This window comes from Equus quagga, chromosome 12 (assembly GCF_021613505.1).
Source record: "Equus quagga isolate Etosha38 chromosome 12, UCLA_HA_Equagga_1.0, whole genome shotgun sequence".
NCBI lineage: Eukaryota > Metazoa > Chordata > Mammalia > Perissodactyla > Equidae > Equus > Equus quagga.
Genome location: NC_060278.1, coordinates 47394165 through 47416646, shown reverse-complemented (window position 1 = coordinate 47416646; position 22482 = coordinate 47394165). Strand labels below are relative to the sequence as shown.

Sequence of the window (22482 nt, the reverse complement as noted above, 5' to 3'; positions counted from 1 at the left end):
GCCCTTAGCTAACATCTGTTGCCAATTTTTCCTATTTTTGCTTGAGGAAGATTGTCCTTGAGCTAACTACCATCTGTGCCAATCTTCCTCTATTTTGTATGTGGGATGCCACCACAGCACAGCTGATGAGCAGTGTGTAGGTCCATCTGCAGGATCCAAATCCGAAAACCCCGGGCCACCAAAGCAGAGCACACGAACTTAACCACTACGCCACCAGGCCCGCCCCTACAAAATATTTTTTAACTTTGCCATATATATCTTTATGCTCAACACTTAGCATGCCTCATGGTAAACACTCAGTAAGTGTCGGTTAAAGAGAAATCCTTTGCAAACCACCGTGAGCTCTTAGAAATCTGCCTGTTTCATCCATCTGAGAGCCGAGTGCGACCGTACATCACTGTCTGCTGGTCAAGTCTGCCTCCTGCCTAATTATTAATAGTGCTGCCCCCTTTCACACACAAGGTGATTCAGTTTGGATGACAAGTTGTGTGGTCACCATTATAAAATCTCCCTGAAGCCCTTGGCGTTGTTCCTTAGCAAGAACTCCCCCCATCTCTCCTTCCTCATCTCCAGGACACTGTTCTGTATGCTTCTCTCTTTTTCTTCCTCTTCCACAGGCTCATTCTTTCACTCACTGATTCACTTTCTTGTTTTTCTTCCTAAAGCTTAGTTTTGCTTAACACTCTTCCCTCTCTGCTTAATCCCTGTGATGATCAACCTTTTCTCATGACGACATGTGGGGACTGTCTCACTTGGGCTTGTACTCCTTCTCCAGGCTCATTTGCTTTGGCAGCCTGGTCACTTAGACTCCCCACATCTTGCATCCTAATTGTCTACAACCAGAAGTACCCTTTTCCCTCCTAAACAACCCCACGATTAGTACAGTTTCTCAGAGGTGCTCCAGGGGTGAGGTGACAACTAGTTGTCATTGTCTTCATTGAGCAACAGTATAACAGAGTGAACTCCAATGTGGCGCTGCTCTACTTGGCCAAACTTCTTAACTTCTCAGTACCTCAACTTCCCCATCTTCAAAATGGGATAATAGCAACTACTCGATGCATCTGTTTCAAGGATTAAATGATTTTTTTTCTTTTTTTTTTTTGAGGAAGATTAGCTCTGAGCTAACATCTGCCTCTAATCCTCCTCTTTTTGCTGAGGAAGACTGGCCCTGAGCTAACATCCATGCCCATCTTCCTCTGCTTTATATGTGGGATGCCTGCCACAGCATGGCTTTGTGAGTGGTGTGTAGGTCCGCATCCGGGATCTGAACATGCGAACCCTGGGCTACCGAAGTGGAATACGCAAACTTAATCACTGCACCACCAGGTCTGCCCCTAAATGATTTCTTATATTTCAGGCACTTACAAGGTGTGGGGCACAGAGAAAGTGTTACAGAAGTGTAAGCTCTTATGCTATTTTCCAAATTTTCTACAGTGAACATATATTACTATAATAATAAAAATGTATTAGAAATAGTCAGCGGCTCCCAAGGATTTCCAAGTCAACTGTAAACTGCCTGACTTAATGGCCTGCTCCTCACTGAGATGAAACCATTCTCCTTACGTAACTCCATCTTCTGACATTTTTCCGCTCACACTTTCCAGTTCTTTAATCCCACGCCCACCCCAACCTCGGTGTTCGGCAAATTTTAATAACTGGCTCTCCAATGAAAAAAAGCCCCAATTTTTAGCATTTGCCAATTTCTGTGGTATAAATCCTCCCCCCACGGCTTATTTCAAGCTACAACAGGACGTCCTGCTACACAGAGTTGGGGAGAAATGTGCAGAAGCTCACTCTTAGATAGTATTTCCACCATCCAGACACAACAGACATAACTCAAAAGCATAGATGATAGCCATATATGGGGAAAAAATAATTAGAAAGTGATGTTTTGGGTATTTATTACTTTTCTTTTCAATATCATTCATTTATTGTAAGTTTATATAATTTAATTTTTAACGATATTTTGTAAAAGCTGGCTCACAAAATTCCCAGAAATTTAGTCATTGGCTCTCTCGGTATGAGCAGATTCCAGCACACCACTGAGGGCCTTCTCTCGAACATCCTCCCTGACTCCAACTCTGGCTTCCTCCTGACCTGGTCCTTCTTGCTTCCCTCCACTGACCCCTGCTTGCCTATCCTACAGTGTAAGCACCCGACTGGTCCTCCCCTTACCCATGCTGTAGGCATTTAGGAATACAATACACTGAGCACCTCAGTATGCATATTTTATGATCCTGTTCACTGCTTATTTCGTGTATCATCCTTTCTCCCACCTCGATATTAGATCATATTTGTTTTATACTAGTTTTCATCAACTGAGGAAAAGGAGGGGGACTGCGTATTTGGGAATCATTTCAGAACCCAGGGGCCTTTTCAAGCTTCACCCTCTCCCAGCCAACGGACGCTGATATTTCATCTCCAATGTCTACCTCGCTTAGGTAAGAAAATCGCTGTTTTATCTGTTAGAAATCTTAGAACAATGAATGTCTGGCACATAGTAAACACTCAGTAATTACTTGTATAGTGAAGAGAGCAGATATTTTAGTAGAAAAACTAAAATTTTATTAACTAATTTTGTAATTAGCTAAAAATTTGGATTCCTTGTCAAGGTAAGTTATTGGTCTCTTATAGCTACATCAAAGAAACAACAATATAGTCCTGGTAGTCAGATGAGGTATAATAATGAGAAAAAGGGTTAACAAGTCACAGTATTCTTTCATACAGAGGAAATGAAATAAATGTCTTTTATCAGGAACCCAACACATGAGCACATTATCACAAGAGGAAAAAGTGGTTGTTGCCTTTATTAACACGAATATGACTGTTTAGAAATTCCTGCTGTCACATTCTTGGAGACCTTGAGGATGTGTACACACACACACACACACACACACACACACAGAGGTAGGTATAAATATATATGGCCTAATCGTACACGTACTGCAAAACATTTTTAAACCCCAAGTGTGATGCTATGAACTAATTTCACTAGAAATGATCGCATTTAGGGATCAAATTATTTTACTCCTACTTACTTTGAAATAACATCATAATTAACTTGTCTCTCGAAGACCTCGACAAAAAAGAAAAAATAAAAGCAAGAAAAAGCTAATGGCCTCCATGTTCCCATGGAAATTTTGGCTTACACTAAAAGTCAAAGCGCCCGTGGTAAAGCACAAAACCTACATTTCACAACCAGTGTGCCGGCGTGTCCCGTCACATCCTTCCTGAAATCAGAGGAGGAATTTCAGATGACCAATTGTTCAAAGCCATTTGCGTTCCCCGGGAACATACCCAGTAGAGAAGCTTCCCAGAAAGAGATGCGTTCTCAAGACATCTTGAAACAGCCACCCTGTAGATAAGACACATTTGCAAACTCAAGGACAGTATGAGTGGGTCTTCCTCTTTTAATTGGTACTTATATTTGCTCCAAGAAAGAAGAATATTTTTCAGGCTGCCTGTTTAGTGAAGAAAAAACTCCAAACGTTGGCCCCACTTAGCCAGCAGCAAGCTTTCTGCTAATTCTCAGTCATAAATAAACAGCATTGACAAAGACATTAAAGATGGAAACTATAAAAATAGTCAGGAAGGGCAGAAGAAAGATTGCCATGATATTCTGTCTCAGTTTGCAAAAAAGGTATTCAAATGCCAACAATACAAAAATAGACTCGAACGGTTAGTTTTTTAAAAACGAGAGAGAAACTGCTCCCGGAGCCCATAAGATGAGTGTCTTAAAGCTTTCATTGATTAGTTGATAAGTTTGCTGGTGAATGATTAGTCGATTAGTCAGAAAGGTTTGAATTAGTTACTAGAGCTCTGCCTCCCTTGAATAAGATCCCACCCACTGTGACAGATGATATCTGTTTTCTCCTGTGAGTTTGAATTTAAGAGCCACTGAAGCTCAGCAACAGTATATTCTGGCTCAAATGAGCTGAAAATTGCATTCAATTTGAATTTCAAAAATGGAAGGGAAGAAGGAGGAAAAAAAAAACCCCTCAGCACCAATCAAGTCTCCAGTTTTCAACTACTTCCTGCTGCTTAGCTGCATTCCGCTAGGCTGGGGACCTGAAACCAGGATGTGCTGCAGGGAGAAAGCATCTCTGGATTCCTGCCCAGTCTGAGTTTAAAAATAAACTTTTAATAGTCAAGATCAAAGCAAACCTCACTTTTAAGCACATGCATAATGCAGAACGCCACCCACCAAAGATATAGATTTATCTTTTCCCAACTCAAATTGGCCTGCCTTTATTTTCTTATGGACTTTGGAGGCGATAAAGGTGAAGGTGTTTTCCCTGGGAAACTCAAGAAAAGCAAATTCTTTCCTAAATTAAAATGAATTTAGTTCACTTAAGAGTGTCAGTTCTTGTGGCTTGGTTTCTCCCCCTTCACCGGCCTCGCATTACAAAGCAGATGTGTTCTTGAAAAGTTGAGTGAACATTGATTTTTCAAATCACATCATATTTTAAATGCTCCAAGAGAGCTGGTTATTTAAAGGAATCTTATGATAAATTATTTTATGAAGCCAAGCTATTTTGAGAGTGCAAATAATTGCCCCTTCACCCAAAGGCATTGAATAAGCACGAATTTGAAACATATTCCAGTTTTCTTAAAGCAGGGCACACTTGTAGCTTTAAGAAGCACAGATTTAAGCATCGCCAATAATTAAAACTAAACCAACATTACACAAAACAACAGAGGATATCCCAGAATCACGTAACTGAATGATTTTTGGCCAGAACGCCATTCTAGGATCATTTGAGCTGAAGGAACAGAGAGAACATCAAACTCATTTCAATCCACATCACACATGGAAACATATTCTCCTGTTGCCTAAATTAGTCTCAATTTGCAAATTAAGCAACTCGGGTGCCATGAAAAAGGTAATTCAACTTCTAAAGTGCCATTTTCCACATCGAAGCAGGAATCTGCTGAATGCTGTTCAGAAAATCTGACTTATTCCAGAGGGTTCAGTACGAAGCAGGACGGAGAGGCATCATTGGCAGCAAGTGTGTATAGGTTTCCTGTGCACCTACTCTGTGCCAGGCACTGCAGCAGTACTGGGGGTAACAAACGAAACACTGACTCTGCCTTGGAGGAGCTAACCATTTAGAGCAGTGGTTTATCGCCTTTCCTGAATTGTGAACCCATCTGAGAGTTAGACAGAAGCACAGACCCTCTCCACTGAAAGAACCCCTCCACACTCTGATCCTTAGATGACAGTCATTACAATGGGGTCCATGGATGCAAGGGAAGCACCTCAGTCTTGGAGACCAATTGAGCAATTGATGGTAGCCAAGAAAAGTACGCATTACATGTTCTTCCTTCAAAAAGTGAACTGAAGGAGACTTCACATCTAGACACACTTGGGAAGACCTGGGTGTTCAACTGGTAGCTGACAGCATCCCGAGCACTTTTAGTAAGTTCACAGAAGGTCGAGTTAGGAAGAGAAGGCTTCCTATCTTAAGCACAGGACAAGACATATAGAAAAATAATATTTTACTTCTTGTGCATCACCAAAGACAAGAAATAAGAAATAGTGTTTTCCCTCACACCCACGGCTGAATGGTCCATAGAGTGAAGCGACGGAAAGAAGGGCAAAATCTTTCAAAGGGAATCACGTGATCACAGCAACACACAGTCAGTAAAGTCCAATTTGTCAGAATATCACATAAAATAAAACACTTTAAAAGCATGAAAAATGGTATCTCTGCCTTTTAAAAAACAGAACGAGGAAACCATGAGAGCCACTTCATGTACGTTGCTGGTGAAATGCACGCCAGGCCCACAGTGATAGTCAGAGATGTCAAGAGGCCTCTTCACCCTCCAACGTGTACCATGTGGCATTACGTTATGTAGGCTGTCAAGGAACACTCCTATCTCCTAATCTTGTAGGGGAACAGCTTACCTTTCAAACTGCAACGTTAGCGTAGGGTTTTTTCTTTACATCTTCATAGTTTAATGTTGTTTCATTGATGAACAAGTAAATTGTCAGCTCTATTCATTTATGTGACGTGAGCAAGGATCCGACCCAAAAAAGGAAAAAAAAAAAAAGTAAGGTCAATTTCCTTGGCCGCTGCATTTAATAAAATCTTCCAGGCAATAGAGTTAAGCGCACATTAATAGCTCTGACTTAGTACCTTCTGCCTTCAGCGAGTCTTTGATTTTTCCTATATATATACTCAGGGCTGTATTAACACTCAAACTAACATACAGTCCTCATTTCTTATTTTACATTTTCTTCCTCCTCAGCTTTATCAGATTTCTTAATCTTCTGCTCCTTTCTTATTTATAGAGAATGCTCCAGTTAAGGTTTCAAAGCACTTTCCATTATAACACTCCTTTATAACTTTCAGGAAACACAAAATTCTTCTATCACAGGGATCAAGAAACTTTCGACTTGTTTCACATTAATCTCCAAATATACGCGTTTCTCTGAATATGAGGGGTTTGTGTCTTATTTCTCTGGTCCTGAGGAAAGAAAAGGGCATAGGCAGAGAAGCACAAGTTTCTTGATTGGAAAAACTTGAAGCTTCTGTTTTAAACCACCCCACAGTGGGCTATTGCTAAATATGCCCTTCAACACGTTGTTTTAGGTAGAAGGTTTATCAGGTGAAACTATTAGGTTGAACCTCATGAAACTGCCAATAGTCTTCCAGTCTTGATGGACAAAAATGGCAATTCCACATGATTTAACTAAAGACCTCTCATATCTTTACCTTTATACCAGAGAAAACTGTTCAAAACAACAGAGTGATTCCTTGGATGTCCAGGGGAATTCTGTCCTGGATTTGCACCCCAGTGGAAGGGAGAAGGCAAAAGAAAAGAAGGTCGTGACCAAGGGTCAACTGAAATGCCCCTAATAATGTATTTGGTGCACACTTTGGTGCACTTTATTATGTAAAAGACATAAGAAAACTCATTAATCAGGTGGCACCAGGCCATCTTCCTTCACACTCCTTGAGGCATGAATGTGGTAACCGTAAACTTTGGGGAGTGGACACTTCAAAGTGATGCCTGTATTGTGACTAAAAGATGCTCAAAGGGGCCCTAAATTGTATTCACTAAAGACCCCCTTCAAGCCCACAGCTCTTCCCCTTTTCTTTAAAGAATGAAGTTAAAAGTAAAATGCTTGACAATTAAACAAGATTGGGGTTTCAATTCCAACCTCACCTTAATATCCCAAGACTACAAAAAACAATTGGAATCAAACTTTGATCATTTGCTTTCAGGTTGAAGAGAAACTACTTGAGTACTGGAAAACAGAGGGAGAATTTTAGAGTGAGAGCTGAAGACCCACTGAGCCCAGAGACCAACGGGGCTTCCAGTATAAATCGGAATTGGAAAGAGTCTAGAATCAAGAAAAGAAGGTGTTTTGCAAATAAAAATAGGAAGATATTTCCAATACATTCATGAGTGAGAAAGAAGGCAAGATGATTCGAATGTGAAAATTCAACCCTACTTACTTCCAAGGACTGTAACCATAGGAGGCCTGTTAAAAAGCTGTAATTTGTTTAAGTATGAAGAAACATTAGGAGACAACCCACCCAACTGATACCACAGGGTAAGAAGCCTGAGGGGAACTTATTAAGATTGTTACTATTTTTTATTTTTTTAAAGAAAGCTTAGGACTCAAGAAGTACCAAAGAAGGATTTGAAGGAACAAAAATCCTTCGGGTACTGATTTCATCAGATAATAAGTTGCTGTCCTGTAATATTACCAACGGTCATGAACAACATGGTTGTGATTTCAAGTTAACATTTGAAATATATAACTTGTCAAAGCCCATCTCTGAAATAAATAAAAATTCAAAATGACATTCACATTGTAAGAATAGTTTCTGGAAGGAGTTCTCTTTTGATCGCACACACAGACCTTATCTCGGAGCTGAGCCATTCAATGCAGGATCATCTTACCTGGACTGTCCATAAACACTGGGGCAGCCCAGGTCAGCGGGCAGTGGGATTCTGCTCTCACTGTCTCAGGGAGGAGCAATTACTACCTTAGTCACTAACCTCCCTTTCACTCATGCACAAGACCTTTAGGAGTTGCGAGGAGAGAAAAGATGGATGCCTAGTGCTTCTACAATTCCTTACAGAAGAATGTGAAGTGTTCCTGGCCCAAAGATACAGGAACTAATTGTCCCATGGGCAATTGGGATCTTGCTGTTTGGGAGTTCTTGGGAAGTAGGAGTGAAGGATGAATTAGAACCTAGCTCTTCGACTGCTCTCCCCCAACTCCAGTTTCTGCATATTCTTACCACACACAGCTCTCATTCATTTCATGCTCTGTCCCACTCAGGGTTTGGGAGCGAGGGAAGACAATGGGGCACTGGAAGGGTACGTGGAAATTGTTCCTGTGACCTCGGTGATCTCCTCTTACTATAGAATGCAACATACATTTTCCCAGATTAATTCTGTTCTAAATGGTGACAATCAACCCAACTGGAAGCTTTCTTATTCGATAGTGCAGATAATTTACTGGAGAACAGAAAACAAGACTGCTATAAACCTTTAGAAGTTCAGTTACAGTATGATTGAGAAGACTTTTGTGGGTAACCTAGAAACTCATTATTATTTATCCCGTTTTTTTCCCTGTCTGCAAATATTCTGAATTACAAACAACCAATTTCAAAATGTAGACTCGGACACTACTGTTTTGTGAATTAGGAAATTGCCTAGACTCAATTAATTATTAAGATTGGATATATGAACTGACAACAAGGAAATTAATTCCAAGATTAAGAAACACCAGATACATTCGCATGGATTTTGCATTGCACACCTCCAGAGGGCCTCTTTCACACAGATTGTAGTGTGAATGGTGCCACCCAACCATGTAGCATTGCGAGAGGAAGCATCTGATTCCCTTCCTTATCCTAGAGAACATTTTTAGAGCAAATACAAAGAACTAAATTATCAGTATCTTTTCACTCACAAAGTCATTGACCCTAAAGCAATAGGACTTATACCACCCCTCTCCCCACCAGCAGCCACCTCTGGATTGTTGTAGTCATCTCCTTCGAAGAATTATCTCTCTACTTTCAGAGAGAGAAAAATCTGTTCTTCGGCTTCTAAACTGGAATGAAGAATGGATATTCCAATAAAAAGAGAAGCCATTTAGTGCATAATGTTCCTGAAACATAGGGGCATCACAGAGGAATCCGACTACTAACAACACAGGTATATTTGGAGAAAGCACAATTTGATTCCAAAACCTTAGGAGGGCACCTTACTAGGAGGATTTACCTGGAACCTACTTACATATAGATTAAGAAAACGTGTGCATCACATACTCTCAAAAAGTAAATGGACAGCAGAAGATTTTAAAATGGGAAACACAAAAAGTTCCTATGATCCTTTTGAATATAACTTTAGTATGCAGTCAGATAGTAAAAGATAAACAGAAGAAATTCCTCAGCTTTCTAGATTCCCTGTCATATGTTGGTCTCGTGGGTCTATATAGGTTTGATTATTTGAAGATCTTTTTTAGGATTTCAATAAAGCCAATCAGGAAAGATTATCCTGGGCAAGCATGGGATATACACACGAGTCACTGGTTACTGGGCAGATTTGGGATAAAGATGACTTTAGCCCTCCCTACCTCAAGCTTGCTCTAGTAAGGGAGAAAAATGGAACACTATAACCAACATATGTCTCTTTAAAGGAAGAGTGGGTCAGAGACTGATACAGTTTTGAGAGGGCACAATAATACATCAATTTAGATACAGCTTTTTCAGTGATAGACACAATATAAGGCTTTCCCCTAGTTAAACCGAGCTCAAACTGAGAATTCCAGATTTAGATCTTTCAAAATTTGCCACTCTACTGTTAATCTTCCCCAATTCAATAATATTGGCTGCCTTCTGATGCAGTTTCTGAAGGACAAAGCTTTTCTGTAAGGGAAGACAGAATATATTTTAATATTTTAAAAATAAGTGATTTGTTCCTTAAGTCGGTCAAGATGCTTCCTTCTAACACATTGCCAATCATCTTCTTTCTACTTTAACGCTGGAAACACGGCAAGTCAGGAAGGGCAAGGAAGGGACACATAGCAGAAAAGAGGAAATAAGTGAAAGACTGAGAGAAAAGAAAAACAATGGGAAGAAAGAGGAAGGTTAACAACGGGGGAGCACATGGTGTATTCACGCCAACTGGGAATACGATTAATGTACCCAAAATCAAATGGAGAGCAACTTCCCCTTAGCTTATTATTCCCTTCTCTAGAGGATTCAAGAACGTGATCACTGACAGAGTTCTTGCAGATGATCCACTCCAAAGCCCTCATTTCACCAGTGAGGAAAGGGAGCCCCTGGAAGGCAAAGTGACTTACAAGTCATGCCTAGAAGCCAGGTTCACGTGGACCAGTCTAATGTTCTACCATCCACAGCTGCCTGAAAGCAGTAATGGCTTTTCCAAGTCGTAGATGATCACTAATGACCCCAACAGTGAGGTAAGATGGAGATGGCCTTTCTCTCTCTTGGGGGAAAACACAGATCAGCTCACACTCTTTGAATCTGCCAGAACAGCTGGAGGTGGGCAAGGCCACAGCTGACCCAGCTCCTAGGGTAATTTGACCCTTGGAGATAGCACATTCCAAATTTAGAGGGACAAGCTCTAAGCCCAATGTTTTACAGTCCCAACAAACCATCTCTGGTGCTGATTATGACATAACATTTCTGATGATTAATTAAGAGCTCTGCATTACATCAGTCAGCTTATAATTAACAGCTCCCCCTGTCTTTAATAAAATATACAAAATGATATGAAATAAACGAGGGACACCAAGTGGGGAGTAAAGCTTAGATCCAAATGACATCATTATCCTCTACCAGTCAAAGAGGGGAAGAAACAAAAGGAGGAGGGGAAAGTAGGTTTTCTTAAGCAAAGATGAGTGGAGAGTGCTGAAGGGGAGAAGGGGGAGGAAAAAGGCATTTGCTCAATCAGTACCTATTTTCAGAATTTCCTTCAAGCTGGCTTGGACTGAGAGCCATCAATTATTTAAAAGATGTAACATGAGGCTTCCTTTGTTGAGGCAAATCTGCAAGCAGACCCCGAGAGAAAATAAAAAATGAATTAGGCAGAATGTATTAGTCTGCTCGAAGAAAGCAAAGATTTAGCTATTGGGGCTGACTCTGTTTTAGAAATAGTTCAATTTTGTCTCCTAAAATCCACGCCCCTTCTTTTCCCCTCTCCTTCCCTATTTATTTATTATTTTCTACAGTAGATCACACAGAAAGAGAAATGAATAATTCCCTAAACTTCTCCTTTCTTTTCAGATTCAGCTTGATGTATTGTCTTCATTTAAATTACAAATACACTAATCTGAAACACTGTTTACCAAGTAGCATTTTAAATGAAAGACACAAGAAATTGCATCACTCACATTTTAAAAATGACTTTAGACTCCGGACCTCATAAAAAACAGCCGACAGTGTTCTCTGTCTTGGCCACTATATTTCAAGTCCAGCGAATGAAATTCAATTAGTGAGCTTTGTACTCAGGACATTATGATTCTGATGGTTAGTCAGATCAAAACTGGTGTGCCAAGTCCTAGTTCGTTCTGTTTTTTGGCAGACCATAGTGAAGAAAAAGTTCAGTAGGGTAGGTCGGCATGAGCAAAGTTAGTTTCAGAGGAGCTTACTTTCCACCATCATTAAAAAATATGAGAGGAGGGGAGCTGTTCCCTGGAATAGCTCATTATTTACTAAGTGAATGGATTAACTCTTGGAGAAACCTCAATAGCTGATCCGTCATTACCAGTTGTAGTACTTTCCAAAAATAGCAACTGGACTAAAATAAACCAGTAACTGACTAGAACCAATAAAGCACAGATTTGATTCATTCTTACGTTTTGATCTGCCTTAGCTTGTGTTGCACAAAAAAGTACCACTGGAATCTTAGTGATGTCTTTGTAACCCTCTGAATTAAACAAAGAAATAAGCACCTAATATGAAACCCCGAGCCTTTACAATGTAGACTCAGGCTACACCATCAGTTCAAGGGATGTTACATCTTTGCACTTGAAACACTGTAACACCTGGAACAAACTCACACAAAGCAAAAACCACTGGGCTGAAGCTTAGTGCATCACATGTCTTGATTGTCCATGTGGACCAGGGAACTGATTCAAGAGGGCGACATCTGCGTGGATCAAGCAGAATGGTAAGAGTGAATCAAACTGATCGTTACATGGCCTGATTCTTTGGACAGCGAAAGTAGACAAACAATAGTGGAAATTTCAGAAGGGTATACAGCTATTGGTCTGTTAATAACAATCTTAATTAATTAGCCACTTGAGATCTGAGCATCGATTTGAATTTCAGAGTTGTTTTCTTAAAATGGACCGGCTCAGATCACTTCTTTGCTTCTCTCACAGGGAACGATACCACCATCCAACTCATTTTACAGACATACACAAAGGAATCATCCTTGGCATCTCTCTTCTCTCATCACCATTATCCATTCCATCTCCAAATCTTTCCCCCTTTTTGGAAAACAGTTACGGGAACAGTCATACGAAATTCCAGAAGTGACATCTGACTTCTTGGTACACTCCTTGGAAAGTTGTTCTAGAAGCTTGAAATTTTGCCATAGAGTGACCCAGGATTCAGTACAGATGGGCAGCCTTGACTCATCATGTCCTTGGTGTTATTTTTCTCTGACTCAAAGATGTGAATTCCCCCTTCTGTTCTTGACATGAATACATCATATCGAGGGTGTTTTAGATGATAATTCCATTCTGAAGTGAATCTTGTGTCAAATATGAAGCGGAAAATGCATGCTCACTTCCTTCCCACAATAAGCTGCCTCAGATGTGTTTTCTCAGAATTCATCAGTAAAATACAGTGCTAGAGTGGCTTGTTGCAGCTTGCTAAAACATCTTCTTGGCAGCTTGCAATCAGACACAGTGGGAGTATTTACACCAAGGAAATTGGCAAGCACTACATATCAAGTGCTTTTTTTTCTTTTACCCCCAGAGAGACAGTTTACCAGCACACCACTGAAAAAGGCTTTAATTTTGTTTCCTTCTTAGCAAAGAAAAAGTACTAGAGAGTGTATTGCATCAACACCCATCTTTTTCTTCTCTTTTCCCTTTCTGGTGGAGACTAGCCAGCAGTTCACCAAACTCCTCTCCTCTTGGTCCTTGGCACATAGCTAAATAATAATCCCCAGCCACCCTTGCAATTAGGTATGGTCATGTGATTGAGTTTTCTTCCACGCAGAAAGAGAAGTGATAGAAGCCTCTCCATACTTGGTCCATAAGACCCTCCCACACACAGTATTCAGTCCCATTTCCCTCCACACAGCCTTTTGCCAATGATATGGGCAACCTTGAATGCCATCCATTGAAGTCAGACAGCAAGAGGTTAGAAGGAACTCAGTCTTCGAATCCCCACTTGAAAGAGAGTCATCCCAATCAGGAATACCCCCTTGGACTTTATATGCCAGAAAAAATAAATTTTTATTATGTTTGAACCATTTAATATTTGAGGGTTTTTTGATATGCCAGTCACCATTACTGTAACTAAACACTCTTTCTCCTCCTCTTTCAATTATTGTCTTTCTTCCCTCCATCTGATATGATAAATTTAGGAATGAGGATTGGTCAAGATGGAGAAGATAGAAACAGAGGACCTCCTATGACATTGATTTCTCAGAGTTTTTATTTCACTTGAGAGTTTTTGGTTCTGTGTGTTGTTCATTTCAACGGTCATCAGCTGGAAAGCTGTGTTATTTCCATATGCTTGGGATACAGGGTGCAGCTGACTTTTTTTCACTTTAGTGATGTCACCTAAATGAAATGTTCCAATTTAGAATCATTTCCACGTTAGAAATATATGAAGAATCCAATCCATATGCCCTACGACTTGTCAAGGAAATTAACTATAAAGACAGTATTGATATTATACAATTAAAATGAGAGCTCTTAACATGTTTAATTTCCCCCTGACCTGACTTTCTTCAGTCATTATAGACAAAAAGTATGAATTCATTATTTGCAAATAGCCCAAATTGCTTAAGATATTCTAGAAGGAACTAAGACACCCCCTTGTGTCGCACATGCACACACATACATTCCAGCAAGCATGTTTCTCTTTATGTCAAAATGTCAAGGGCAAAATTAATAAAGAAGGTGACGATAAGGAATCATTCTAGGTTGTTAACATTTTAGACTCAAAATACTGGAACTATAAATGTATTATTAGTCCTTATGTTTGTATCTTAAGTCTTTCTCTTTCTATAACACTCATGATGAAGAAAGAAAGAAAGGGAGAGAGAGAAGTAGAGAAATTTAAAAATCATATTAATCTCTCCATATTATTTACTATGTAAACCATCAGACGTTTTCTTCCCTATAAACTTGTATAAGGAGTCTATTTAGGGGTGTTTGGGATTGTTGTGTTTTTAAAAATTTAACAATCATAGCTCTGAAGCTTAATCACTTGTATGTGTTACAAGACCAGATGGTTCAAGTGGGTGCTTGTTTATAAGCTTTTTGCATATGGTTGTTAGCTGATTTTTAGACCAAAGAAGAATGTTTCAACTAACAAAGGAGGGGATGAGGAATTAATGAAAAACCACTGGATTTCATAGGTCCCTGGGCTGCTAGCCTTTACTCCGCCATCATTTTGTGCACTGTTACAGAGATCTATTTAGGGTCCAAGAAACGACAACGTGTTTAATGTGCTTTGAGTTCTTTACGGAACTCTGATAGACTTTAGGGGAGGGATGCATCTATCATGGACACAACACTGTTCTGGATGCTGTCGATGGACCAACTAGAAAAGAAGAGAGCACTCTGCCTTCCCAACACCTTCACCATCCAGAAGCTCTAGAGTTTAATGTTTCCTTTTTCTCCTGGTTTCTTGAATGGAGCTGTTTTGACCGGCCACATCCATCTCCATCCAGCTCCCTCGTTCTGCATGTGGATGAAAGGAGAGAAAGAACTTTCCAGGTGACCCCCCTATTCTTTATTTCCTGTACTTTAACCACATAGCCACTATCTGCAAACATGCAAAGGATGCAGGTTTATTCACCACAAAATAAGTGAAATAATATTAAAGGTTCTTTAAGAGAGAATGAAAGGTTTCATCAAGGCACAAACTTTTATGGCTTTGAAAAGATAAACATGTATTTCTTGTTTTCTGGATCAGAAAAGGCCCCTTCTCCCAGCTCACCATCTTCTCTGGGACTTACCTTCTCTCAACTGAACAATGGCAGTCAACGCTTGCTTACGTTCATTTTAAATAAGATTAATAACACTCAGCATAGCTAGCACACCTCGTGTTAATATCTTACATCAGAAGCTGTCTATCCTCTATGGGTTACCCAAACTGGTATCTTTCTTGTCAGCACCCAATCAATTCCAAAAAGTAAGACATCTGAGGTGAAAAGGGCAGGAGAAGGACATGACTATCTGAGCATTTCAATGAGCTTACTTCTCTCATATTCTACAACAAACTAGCAATAAATTACAAACTCACAAAATTGTGTTTGATCATTATCATATCATGCATCGAATTCCTCTCTTTTATTAGGTTGGGAGAAAAATAACTTCTTCATAACTCCTTTGGATTACCTCAGCAAAATGGGATACCATTTGATTGTGTCTTTAGGATAAAGGATGTGTTCCATTTATTGTTAATTCTCCAGAGAGCCACACGGTTTCTGGCACATAGCCGGTGCTCCATAAAAGTATGTTGAATGAAAGAAGGAATGAATTACAAGATATGACTATTCTCTTTCAATTGTAAGGAACTCCAAGCTTAATTTAATACATGCCATTAGCCTTTGCAAAGTGAAGTTGGGAACACCTAGATAAATTAGCATACTCATGATTTATGTGACCGTTTTGCCTCCTGAAGCCAATTTTTAAGAAAGAGCGTTTTCATTGTTTATAGCCTTTAATAAAGAGAGTGCATCTGGTGAAATTCAAACAGATTGAAATACTGTCTTGATTTTCAACAAAAGAAATCAAATTTAGAACATATACTGGTCATTGGCAACAGTGTCCACCATATAGAGTTGCTATGAACTGAATGCTTATGTCCCCCACAAAATTATATGGTGAATTTCAATGTCCAACACTGAGGGCATTTGGAGGTGGGCCCTTGGGAAGTGATCAGGTCATGAGGGTGGACCCCTCCTGATGGGATTAGTGCCCTTCAAAAGAGGCCTAAGAGAACTCCCTTGCCCCTTCCGCCATGTGAGCGAAAAGACAGCCATCGAGGAAGCCGACCTCACAAGACATAAAATCTGCTACCACCATGATCTTGGACTCTCCAGCTTGCCAAAACATTTCTGTTGTTTACAAGCCACCCAGTTTATGCTATTTTGTTATAGCAGCCCGAACGGACTAAGACAGCAGTCAATCCTCAATTAAAACTTGTTAAGGGGCCAGCCCGGTGGCATAGTGGTTAAGTTCATGTGCTCAGCTTCAGTGGCCCAGGGTTTGCAGTTTGGATCCCGGATGTGAACCTATACGTTGCTCATCAAGCCAAGCTGTGGCAGTGTGTCATGTACAAAATAGAGAAAGATTGGCACAGATGTTAGCTCAGGACCAATCCTCCTCACACACACAAAAAGCTGAAAATATTTAAGCCACTTACTCTCTCCTTCACCTTTTCAACTCTGGAAGAGTCTAGAGCAAGGCATCTTAATCTCAACACTGTTGACATTTTAGGCTGGATAAGTCCTTGTTGTGTGTGGAGCTGCCCTATGCATTGTATGATGTTTAGCAGCATCCCTGGTCTCTACTCACAGATGTTAGTTCAGGGCCAATATTTATCATCAAAAAAAAGAAAAAAAAAAGCTAAACAGAAGAACCATCAAATTAATAACCACTTTAAAAAAATAAAAATAAAACTTGTTAAGTGAACGAATAAATGGCAAGCAGTTTCGTATCAAGGTAAAAACCTAGCTTGGGTATAGAAAGTTAAACCCAATTCAATTTCTGATTAGCTAAGTATCCTTTCATTACTATGGACAATGACTATTTATTCTTATCTGGGACACAAAATTTGTGGTCACGTGAAATAAGAATGTTTAAAATCAAGATATGATTTCCTCTCATCATATCCCTCTAATAAACACCAGGAAAAGCTAGTGATGCTTCGGTACTCCTTCTCTGCAGACCAAAGGAGAGTAGAAACAGCAGCAGTAGCCATGACATATCACTCGTGGTCACTATTTATGTTATATAAACTGTCAGCAGCAGCAGGGCCATTTAGCATCCGACAAGTTATCCAGGCACTTAGACGACGCAGCAAGTGTCAATACTGATGTTACTATTTATAGCGTAATAAACTACACTTTGAACAATATTAGTGATGTTAAGCTTAGGTAGCACTCCTCGTATTAATGCCTTAATACAGATATATTGCTATAAGCATAGTTTACAGCATGAAACATAAACACAAATCCACTGATACTAACAAATCACTTCCTTGACTGCTTAAAAACGTACTGCCAAAATGGGCTTTCTGTGTTACACAATGGAGCAGAAGGCAGTGATATATATTTAATTTTTCCATTTTTAAGCTGTCACTCAAAAACTTTTCATACTTTTTTTAGCTTATTGATCTTACCGGCTTGTGATAAGACCTCAACTGCTTGGTTGGGCTGTTTTTAGCTTCTGCTTCTTATTAAAAGAGCTAAATAAGGAATCATAAAATGCTACTAATTTGGCATCTTTCAATAGAAAGGAAAGCTAAAAACAGCACCGAAATAGTGTAATTCTCATGTTTTATTGCCCCAGAATCCCAGATTTAATTACCATGTGGTATAGCATGATAATGGGTATAATGGAGCCATGTATTGCAATATGTATATCTGCGAATAAAAACTTGTATTAAATATGCTAAAATACTTAGTACAGGTTTTCTGATACTTTCTATTGAATATTTTTGCACAGGAATATATATATACACACACACACGTACACACATTGGTTCCACATAATATGTTGGTTCTTCGTATATATACATTGGTCCTACACTCTTATTTTTCCCTCTTTTTCTTTCATTTACAAAGAAACATTCATCCTTAATGTCTTGGCTACTCCTTAACTTACAACCTACAACCTGCAGGAAAGTGATCAAAATATCACCAGCAGAACAGTTGGGATGATTGATTAATTATCTGATCAATCAACTTGCGTAGCCCCTCCAACGCACACACGCTATTTGAGCTTTGAGTGGCAAATTATATCCCACAATCAGAAAACTTCCAAACGCTGATTTTGGACGCAGAACCTTGCTCTCTCGAATCTGTGTCCACTTTCACATTAGACTTTCCATAAGCGCTTCACGAATTGTGATTTGCTTCTCCCCTCAGTGCTGGCCTCAAAGTTCAAGGCTCAGGGTGGAAGAGATAGTGGCCCTCATAGCTAATTGCCCATATTTTGCAAAGAGTTTCATGGAAAAGCGAAGTCACAGCCCCCCAAGGCCAGGATGTATAATAAATATTGCTGCGATGAATGAGTTGTGTGATCATAATTGGGGACCTCAGTGCCATCCTGATTCTTACTCACTCGGGACAAAGCACTGGGTTTGTTCTTATTCCCCATGGCACACACCCCTGATGTACTCGCCAGAAGGGGTGGTGGTGGTGACTAATAAACAGCCATGAAATTTATCCTCCACAGAAGCAGCAGCTGGAAATTTAGTTACTGTCATTATACCTACTTTTTGAGTGGATCCTGAGAGCTGTGCAAAATGGCAAAATTGGTTTTAAAAATACATATTAATGTAAGGAAGACTTTTTTTTTATCTTCTAGTGTATCTAAAAACATTGGTCTTCCATAAACACTTCTTGTTTACTTGGCACCTCCTATTGTCAATCATTTTAAACTTCCTGCAACATATCAACCTGAGTCCTACATCTTTGCTGGTACTGTTTTGGTGCCCGCAATGAGCACGGGGACTCCACCAAGAGTCCTCAATTCTCTGCAGAGCTCACTGCTTCATTTCTGCACCCCTCATTTCCATGAATGCTCCTGCTTCTCTGAACACTGCGTCACAGTCACTCACATTGGGCCACGCGGGTTTGTCTACAATCTGCATATGTATACGTAACGTGGGAGTGTGCACACCCAACCACCGAGGCACATTTCCATTTCTCCTCCACATAAATATGGTAATGAATTGGCCACTGAGAGCTTTTCTGACAGCCACGCGAAATGGTAGCTACAGTGACCAGGGATGTCCTGCTTCCTCCTTGCAGAAAGGTATTCAACGCACGTAATAATTATCCATCCATCTCATTCACAGTAAAGGCATGGCAATGCAATTTTAGCCTTATAATCAAGACCATATGACAAAAACCAAGGCCATTAGGGACCAATTTCGAGTAGTCTCTGCAAGACAATGATTTTCCAACTGCACTTACATATGCTGAATAGTTACCTCTGCACGACCGCACCTGCTCTCATTTATGTAACCCCTCTGTTTTCCAAAGCCTTTCTTAGTAATGCCATGGTGTAAAGTTTTAAAGGCTGGCTGGCTTTTTTTTTTCCTTCATTAATTTTTTTTTTTTTTCATTTCCCAAAGCAGAGGAGGAAAATGCTGAGGGTAAAATTTCCGCTCAGGCCAATGACCATATTTCAGGGTTTGCTTTCTTCTCTTTCTTCTTTTCTTTCCCCTCTGCCCTGGCCTCTTCAGCCTCACTCTCGGCCCTGCTCGCTCTCCTTTGAACTGAAGCCTGGTCTTCCAGGCCCATAATTACTTCATGTGTACTTTTGACCTCACCACTTCGGGTTCAGTGACATAATAATGTTGTCTCTGAAAGGACGTGATGTCGTCATAAATCAAAGCGCTGTACCAGCAAGGTTCCCCTTGCAAAGTAGAAAGAAAGTCAAAATTATTTAGAAATAACATAAAACGTAGCTCCAATACCCTTTCATGTCTTATTTCAAAATGCTTAGAGAAATGAATAAATCCATGCCCTTTTTATGGAAAAAGTTGTAAATAGTAAAAACAATACTATGGTCCATCATTAATGATTTCCTAATTTGGGAGGCAATGGAAAAAGAAATCATAAGACTAATAAGAAGAAAAACATTTAAAAGTCTATGCAAAATAAAAACTGATCCCGACTTTGGATTCTTTACAGACTCCAGGCTCAACCTTATTTTTTAATTGTTGAAGGGAAGAGAAATTATCTCGAAACATCAATTAGTTGTTGGCTTGGATTTTTAGCTTACGAGCAAGGTTGCATCGTAATATCTCATCTCTGAGTATTTCTCTAAAATTATGAGATAATGGACTTGTTAATGCAAGTTCCAACACTACTTTTCTTTAATTGTAAGACTGAATGGGTAAAAAAAATGCCACAAGTAATAATGCAGTATAATAACATTTTTTTGGACAAAACCTCAATACAGCCCTTCTCCACTGAAGAAGTGTTACAAATTGCATATGGCCATTTTCAAGAAAGCTCTGTGAAGACACCCAACAATAAAAAAATCCCTATCTCTGCCTGGAAGCCAGCAAAACCAAGTTGAGGTCGCTTCATTCTATGCTCTGGAAACGCCATTGTTATTCCTGTTTCTTGCTGCTTAATTTAACATATGAATCTTGGCCTGTTCTAAGGAAACACAAGAAGAATGCATTATGCCATTTTAAATATAATGTACTCAAAAGTTGCTAATTAGTTGATGGAGGCATGTGTAAATAAAGGGACGTTATATTAAATGAGCGAATGATCATGGCTTGAGCATTCCACCAGTTGAACAATATTCTGATTACCTAATCAGGTTCTAAATATGTATATATAATGTATGCCTCCGAATACCAAGGGTATCCTATACAAATGGGTATCATTCATGTGAATATATGTGCTGTGTTTCCTCCATTAAGGTACTTGCCAGCTGACAGGCAGAGGAGTAAGTTATGACATCTCATAGTGATCCTGCCCCAGCACGTGTGAACATAGCAGTTCATCTGATTGTCACCTCATTGGAACTATTTGCATTGGCAACAGCATATGGAGTTGGTTTTAACTTAAATTTGAATCTCTTAAAATGCCTTCAAAAAAGATTGCCCTGTGGTGCTGCGCTGGAAATAAAGCCATTGTGTACACAGGAGCTTGCCTGTCACATGCTTCACAATGCAAGTTACGGACAATAGAAATAGCCAAGTCTTTCAGAAGAAATTATAAAATTTTGGACGCTAACAGAGATTGGTGTGAACAATTCCTGTGTCACTCATGTGCCAATCATTTAACCCTCAAAAGCTTTCAATCAAGGAATAAACAAAACCTAAAATTTAACTAAAATAGAAAAAAACAACAAAGTAAAACGAAAGCCAGACAAAACCCTGGTATTCTGCAATAACCTTAAAATTATACTTTCAATCCTAAAGTTGATAAAGAGTTCAAGATTATGAAGACAGATTATGAAAAGCACCATATCACCATGATGCTAAAAATATTGAGTGACGGATAAAAGTGATTAAAAAGAACCTAGAAGTGGAAAAGGATCAGTTAGATTCTTATGTTCTTTGCTAAGCTTTGGGGATCCCACTTTCTTTTTGCTCTCTGCTTCACTGGTTACTTCTGCCCAGTCTCCTCTGTTGATTTTTCCTCATTTCCCCATCCTTTAATCATTATAGAAGCTAAGTCCTTGGACCTCTTCTTTTATTTTTATTTTTTTGAGGAAGATTAGCCCTGAGCTAACTGCTGGCAACCCTCCTCGTTTTGCTGAGGAAGACTGGCCCTGAGCTAACATCCATGCCCATCTTCCTCCACTTTATATATGGCACTCCTATCACAGCATGGCTTTTGCCAAGCAGTGGCGTATCCGCACCCGGGATCCGAACCGGTGAACCCCGGACTGCCAAAGCAGAACGTGCAAATTTAACCGCTGTGCCAATGGGCCGGCCCACTCTTCTTTTATTTTCTACACCCACTCCTTAGGTGATCATAGCTAGCCTCCACAGTTTAGAATACCACATATATGCTGACAAATCCCCAGTTTATAACTTTAGCTGACATGTCCCCTCTGAACTCCAGACTCATTTATCCATCTTCCTACTCAGCACAATTCATTTGGATGTCTACTATGCACCTCAAAATCAACATTTCCAAAATGACTCCTGATTCTTCTCACCCTTCAACTAAATCTACGCTTCCCCAATATTTTCCATCTTCTCGTTGCTCAGACAAAAAACTTGAGAGACATTCTTGATTCTTTCTTTCTCTAATACCACTCATGCAATCCATTTGGTTCTTCCTTCAAAATATATCCAGAGTCTGACCAGTTCTCATCACTTATCCTTACCATTCTGATCCACACGACCATCATCTCTCTCTCCTGGACCGCTGCAATGGCATCATAGCTGGTCTCCTATTTCCACCCTTACCCTCTTCAATCTCCTCCACAGAGGAGTTAGAGTGATACTATTTTCTTTTTTAAATTAAAGTATTAGGTTACTAATTAACTATTGCCTACAAAAAATGCACAGAATTTAAGAGTACTAA

The 22482-nt window shown here is 39.7% G+C and overlaps 1 protein-coding gene across 14 annotated transcripts in view; it reads right to left on the bottom strand.

Moving 5' to 3' along the window:
* The window catches only part of ESRRG (estrogen related receptor gamma), a 599908-nt gene that overhangs the window by 414269 nt on the left and 163157 nt on the right, over window positions 1-22482 (bottom strand). For 8 of the 14 annotated variants that reach the window (XM_046680123.1, XM_046680136.1, XM_046680131.1 and 5 more), the window contains one exon: window positions 5909-5997. The exons of 2 other annotated variants lie outside the window; for them this stretch is intronic. The gene's annotated coding sequence lies outside the window, so the exon portion shown is untranslated. Of the gene's footprint in view, window positions 1-5908; window positions 5998-10950; window positions 11042-22482 lie in introns of all 14 variants that reach the window. 4 more of the 14 variants (XM_046680125.1, XM_046680138.1, XM_046680137.1 and 1 more) reach the window with 1 other exon arrangement.